Raw genomic sequence first — 7,371 nt, forward strand, 5'->3', positions numbered from 1 at the left:
GGCTTTTACGTTCCTCAGCGTATAAAGCACCATTGACTCGTGGTCATAATGTGATTTGTAATTGATACCAATGGTATTTTTTAACAAAATACATATTTGTTGGGGAAAACATTGAAATAGTATTTTCATCTTTTTCATTTAAATGTTATTTTTACCAAACTATATCTGAAATCTGTATACATTTCCCTACTGTAGGTTCACAAGCATACAGACCCTTGCCATTGTAAACTACAAAAAAAACTTTTAAGAAAAACAACTTTGGTATGGACCCTTTTATGAGGATTCCTCACTATTATTTGTATTACTGATCCATCACCATCACTTCAGCCCTTCCAACAAGAGTCAACAACATGTTAAAAACTGATCTCTCACTCTCTTTAACCATATCTTGATGAACATCAATAGCTTAAATACACTGCTCTAAACTCATTGCTCTGTGTTGTTGCTATAGTGGGATACCACCACAGCCGTTTCCTTAATTGTTATTCAGGCCCACAGACAATTGTGATAATGCTTCTACAGTATGGAGTTATTTTCCCTAGCTGCCATGTTAACAAGCTAGGGCAAAATTGAATATACATTGCTTGTAGCAACAGGTTACTGAATGAACGAACAATTGAACACAATTTATTCAAAGCTAAGTCTATTAAAAATATAAACTAAACCAAAAACAAATTGAAAACGTGCACAGAATGTTATTTTGAACGGTCTTGCTGAAATGTAGTACACAGCTAACTTGAAGTAAATATTCTATAATGAGGTTGTTTAGATTATATTATTAAAATAAATTGAATGCTGTGGAGAAAATTAAGGTAAGTCAGGATAACTTTAAACATGTATTTTTCCCCATTAAAATATAAAAATATTCTTACATTTTCCAAAAGGCGAGTATCCTAACCTTCCAGTCCTTTATGTGGTAGAGATTCAAGTTAACTCATGTTTATCATGTGTGAAAACTCTATTACATTACATTATATTTACAGGTACCATGTGCCGCAAATTCTATTGTGGTTTAAAAAATTTAATTAAGATCTAGGAAATTCAGCTATCAAGCAGCTTGCTACAGTATACATCTTAACAAGCCACATTTATTGTTCACTGTAGTCAGGCTTTGTTAAACTATGAAATATGAAAAGCCATAAGTAATTTATTTCAAGGCTGTATTGTTAGACAACCCAAAATGAAATATATTTGAAAAAGCTTTTTCTGCATTGGCATTAAAAAAATGTATATTATTTAAAATGAAAGTTTTAATCATGACACCTCAAGCATATACCAAATAAAGACAGAATGATTCAAAGTCTCATCTGTTTGTTCAATGATCAGCGACTATAGTCACCAATCAGGCTAGTCTAGTCACAGATGCAGTCTTACAAGATAAAAAATCTAGTCACAGCTGAAATTTATGCACAGGTTTCCAAAAGAATAGAAGGTGACAAAGCATATCAAACCAAATGTGCTATAAGACCTAATACTACAATAGTACCTACAGTATGTAAATACTGTATGCAAAGGCCACTGAAGAAATTCATCACCAGGTACATTAACATTAGTAGAATATTTTGGCAAACACTATATTCTTGTAAAAAGAAAGACTATAGTCCAAAAGAAGCCTGTAAAAGTGTAAATTAAAAAAGAAACAGTTCATTGTCTTCATCAGTCCTTCATCACACAAAACCTGCTTATAATGCTTAAAGAAGTGCCCTTAGCCTCTGAATTTGCTTAGGAGTCTTTTTTTAACCACTAACAAGAAGTCTCAGGGCCAGTTAACACCAGACAACCACTCAAAACTTTAACAAAATGCAAAACTTAAAAAGAAGCATCCAGATGTTGTTTAATTGGATTCCATTTATATACTGTATATAGACAGTTCCTTATCTCGGAAGCAGCCTGTGCAGTTTGCAGTTTCTCTTACAACATAACTGTAGAATCAACATTCCTAGACACTGTTGTGTTCAGGGAGTAAAATACTACTTTATATTTTATACATATTGTGTGAGTTTCACTCAATTCCAGCCCAGATCAGTCAGAGCTTTGCAGGTGATTTTTAAAAACTTCATAAATACTGAAAAAGAAAAACAGAATAGGTAGGCAAATAAATGAGAAGATGATTTTATCAGAAAGTTTGTGTTTGTTTTTATTTTTACTAAAGACAACAGAAACCAGAACAATCTTTCCCCAGAGATGGCTGCAAAAACCAAGGTTCATCACTGAAGAAGTTACCTTTCCCTCTAATTTACCTTAAAACTGTTGATAATTATCACCCTCCCTGGTCTTTTACTGTAATTAGCTACATGCTATATTTGGGGTGGAAGGCAAACTAATATATATTACTGCCAGTTTAAAGTAAAAAGTGCAGTGTAAATCAGAAGATTGAGAGAGATCCAATTGTAACCACTTTCTTACTCGTACTGTAAATATCAGGCCTGCTGAGCACTGTTTACCTGAATCTTTTCTTGCTTTTGGCAATTTGGTCTTTTCAGAGAGATGTCTCTATCTTTCACCACTGTTAGGCCTTATCCCTCCTCTCAAATGCTCCAAATTCATCATATCCTTGCATTCACTGGATTTTCTTGCATGGCCATACTTTGCAATCTAACAGCTCTTCACCTCCTCCAGACCAGGACCGCAATCACTTTATTTGTTCTATGTTGAATAAGCAGCTCTTCAACTTCCTTTTCATGAAAACCAGCTCCCTGCAACTGTCATGATATCCCTTTCCTCACCCTTGTAGCTGGTTTGACCTTTGCAGTGGAAGGGGGTTTTCTCAGCCTTGGCCGTAAAGTGCTGTAAATGAAATAATGCCAAAAATCTAAATATGAAATATGCTATTTCTTTATATTTTGTCTTTTTGCAACCTGAGAGGAAAGTTTCAAAGCCATGGCAAATACATCATTAAGGGTTTAAAAGGTAGAATCCCACTAGTCACTCGATTTGGAACAGAACCAGAACTTGTGAAGATCCCATGCCTCACGTTTCCTCTCTGACAAATGCTCATAAAGGCTGGGTTTAGCTTAGCAGCTTGTTGTGGAGTTCTAAAATCTACTCATTACTTTGGCCCAGATGCTCTCCATGTGTCCGATACTCTGAGATTTGGCAGAAATCTCCTAACCTGTAATTTTCTGCCTTACTTCAGTTTCTCACTTTCCTCTAATAATTTAAAAATCACTTGGTCCCGTTAACATGAAGGCTTAGTATTTCTTCTGTAATTACTTTAGCTTAGTGCTCTTCTCCTTTCTTTGGTCCTTAAAATAAATTATTCAACAAGTGTAGCCTCTTTCACCAACCTTTACTAGTCTCCATGCTGTTAATGGAAATGCTCCAAAAGGATGCCTGCAGAACTGACTAACAAAGGGAAAATAAAGAAAAATGAGAAAGAAACAAGTTGCATCTAGCTGCAAGCTTTTCCTACTAATGATTTAAATAGCTCTGCTAATAGTCTGGTAGATACTGTAATTGTATTAATTGAACAGAGTAAAGGGTAAAGGTAAAGCCTACATGTACTTTTAACAGGACTGACAATAAAGTAAACCAATGCTTCATGGCCACTCTGACACAGACTGAGAAAAAGATTAATTATACAGTACTGACACAATCAAAGGTTTTTAAATTGCTGTACAATTTGTTGGCTGAACCAGATGTCTTGGAATTTGTTCATTATCATTCATACCTTTGTGCTTTACAAACCTAGCAAAACAAGTTCAATTGCTTGAACAAGTTTTCGTTTTTTGACAGTCATTGAAAAGACTATATCTATTAAATGTATTTGAAATTTAATGTTTAAAAATACTTTGGCTAATCTCAGCTGTAAGCTTGGCCAGGCTGGCCCTCTTAAACATGTATCATTCAAAATCAATAATGTGTCAAATCTGTGTTTGTACAGTATGTGCAGAAAGACTTGTATTCTCATGCTTGTGTTACAGTACCTACAGTAGCTTAAACTTAAAAAACTCAGAAAACCAGTACCTTTCTACAAAAAGCCAACCTGTTCCTTTCAACAAGCTGTAATGTGCTATTTTTAATTAAGTCACATTTTCTCTGTGTGAAATACATCTCTTTTGTGGACTTATTTTTATAAGGCATTAAAAATTGTAAAAATAATTCTAAAATAAAATTGATATATCAACTACTGTTAAGTCATTTAGGAAGAGATTCATTAGGGAATACCAATGAATATGATGTATAAACAGTTGTTATACTAAAAAATGTCATTACAGAATTAATAACTAGAGGCTGTGTAGTATACAATCCAGATCTAATGACAGTAGTAAAGGTGCAGGTGGTCACATCCTTCTTAAATACGTTCTTATAAAGCAATGAAGGTTTAAATAATACAGATGGTATAAGAGAAGAGTAGCAATGTTAATACGGTATGTCCTTGTTGCACATTGTTTTGGCAACACTAGACCAGCTGATTGACTTTCAGTCATCTTTGTCAAAAGGATATTTATACCCCACTAACAACAAAATTTCCCTGCAGGAGTCTCAGGTTTAGTGCATTAATCTATCTTAAAATGGGCTCAATTTATGTCTTGGCATAGTTCACAGATGCATACATCACCAACACCATGGGTGTCTACACAATTTCAGTGTAATTTTTTCAGATGCAAGAGCAATATATTACCTAATATGAATAATGTACATTCTTAAGCTTAAATCTTTGTTATTATGCCTAAAAGTAAAAGGGAATTCATTTGCTATGCACCATTTTGTTAGATGAATTGATTATTCTAAACTAGTTATGCAAAAAATAAAAATCAATGAGTAAAAAGATTGACAGCCAACCTGTTACTAGACACTGCTAGACAATTACCTTGATCACATGTATATACAGTAGGCTCAACTTGTAAATAGATGATAATAAGTTAATTATTGATAAATGGGTTTTGATAAGCAGTCAGGGCAGACTGCTAGAAGAGCTAAGTAATGGTGAGATGATTGTTTTATTTAAGACGGTAAAAACAGTATAAAGCCTCTTAAACCTTAAATGAAAGTTTTGAATCTGTCAAAACCTCCTACTAAATCATTATTTCATTATAAATGGTACAGTACTGTATATACAGTTTTGCAAGCACAATATAGAATAGGGAACAAATATGAATTAATGGAGTTCAGATTGAATAGATGCATTGTCAACATTCAAATGCATACCTTTATATTAAAACAAGTTGATTTCCTTAGCAGCTTACCATATAAAAAGTAGCATTCAGAGTGTATGCATTAAAAACCCCAATGCTTAAAAGAGTTTATTATACTTAGCTCATGCAGAACACAGCTATACAAAGATTTCATATTACTTTTCTCACACCTCAGCCATGCTCCTGTTGTAGAACCCTTGCTTTTAAAGCTGGTAGCAAGGACAGAAACAATTGAATTAATCATTGAAAACCTCAGGGAAAAAGACCACAGGCCAAAGCTGAAGAGCATGGCTAACGTTGAGGTTTTTTAGCATAAGTTCCAAGGCAAGGTGAGTCTAATGTCAGAGAAGCTAAGCTCTATAAAATTCCTGAAATTGAGTTTTTAATACCTTGTGAAATTTCAGGTCTGGCTCCTTCTGGCATGTGTTCGAAAGACCTCAGAACAAAATACTATGAGACTGAAGTTCTCTCACGCTCTTTCTCAGATCCAGAATCACAGCCAGTAATATCCTGAGTGGCAGAACAATAGAATACAGGTACATTCTAAACACATGTTTTGGGAAAAATTATGATTTTGAACTCAATTTTTTAAAGTAGGACATAGGAGAAACATGATTTGACTGGAGCTAGAAAAGCTGCCTATAGAAGACACCCAAATCTGTGAACACATGCACATCCAACAGTACGTTTATAGATACAGTACACAATGCAGTTTTAAAACATCACTTGAATACTTAATGTTGATTTAAGGTTAGTGGCAGTATGTATTTCCTACCATTTTCTAACCACTTCATCCAATACAAGGTATCCTGGCAAGCAACAAGCACAAGGTGTGTTAAACCAGGACATCACTCCATCGCTGCACACACATTCACACACTCACAGGGAGTGCCAATTTTTCCAGACCCAATTAATCTACCAGTGTGGCTGTGTCTTAGTATCCATACTGGCAGTCTCATGGCCTTCATATGCTCATTCCTGGAAGGGTCTGGAAGGGCTTAGGGCGTCCGATTTTTAATTTGTTTCACAGGACCGAACCGACAGGCACTTTATGTGCCCTTCTGATAAGTTCATAAGGCTGTGCTGAAGTGTATTACCCAAAATTCCATGCAAAATAGTGACATTTCATGTACTAACCTATTAAAGTGGAGTGTAGTCGTCATGGAGAAGAAAATGTGTAAGTACTGTAAAATTGAACTTTTTAAAGTTTAAAAAACTCATCATATTTTATGTAAAAACTAAATTTCATTAGGCTATTTTAGATTCATACTGTATGTATTCTAATTATGAAGTTTTGACATAAAGCTATTTTGTGTTGACATAAAGCTATTATTTAATTAACTTGCTACCTATTTCGGCTGATGGATATTTGATTACCCAATATTTGGTATACTTTGTGGAAAGACAAAAGAATGGAATGACAAAGAATTTAACAGAACAAGCTTTGTACAAGAAGTATTGCTAAATTTAACTAATTTAGACTGTGAGCCATAAGCGACGAGTGATGTCATGTGAGGGTGTCCCAATACCGTTTTTATAACATTGAGCACCCTTGAACGCTTGTGCACTTTAATACCACTTCACATCACAAAAGTGCAGTCCTGGAGGAAGGGCATAAGACATAGTACTACTTTTGGGACACAGCATACAGCACCAAACAAAAAGCCAAGCAAAAGGAAGAACATAAAAAATCCATACAGATAGCACCCCAGACCAGAAAGGTCACTGGTATTTCACCTCACACAACAGATGCTAGATGCAAATGTACAAAGTAAATCCACATTATATTAAGTCTCTTGGGTAGGTATTTTCCATATTCAAGTCACAATGGCTCATCAGGCAAAAGCTTCTCCTGGTTGCCACAGTGTCAAGCAAACAGAGAGCACATGACTCCTCCCCTGGATGATATATGGTAACAGTGCATCACTGGACAAATGCTTGTCTCCATTCATACAATGGTGTGAACTGGCATATTTCATTCAAATCTGCAGAGAGGATTTCAATCCACAAACCTATTTTACACTACCCTCAGTTGCCTAAGATTAAGGAGAAACTGTAGTTTCTCGACATAACTCCATACATTCAATGTAAAAACAAAATAATATAAAAACAGGTTATAAAAGAGAAGTAGATTTGATACTAGATTTGGTCCATCTACAGTTGTTCGTTTGGTTGGTAGAAGATAAATCGCATCCTAGCTTCATCAGGTACTGTAGGCTTTGGGTATCAGTCT

The sequence above is a fragment of the Atractosteus spatula genome, chromosome 7 (genome assembly GCF_055471065.1).
Source record: "Atractosteus spatula isolate fAtrSpa1 chromosome 7, fAtrSpa1.hap1, whole genome shotgun sequence".
NCBI classification, from domain to species: Eukaryota; Metazoa; Chordata; class Actinopteri; order Semionotiformes; family Lepisosteidae; genus Atractosteus; species Atractosteus spatula.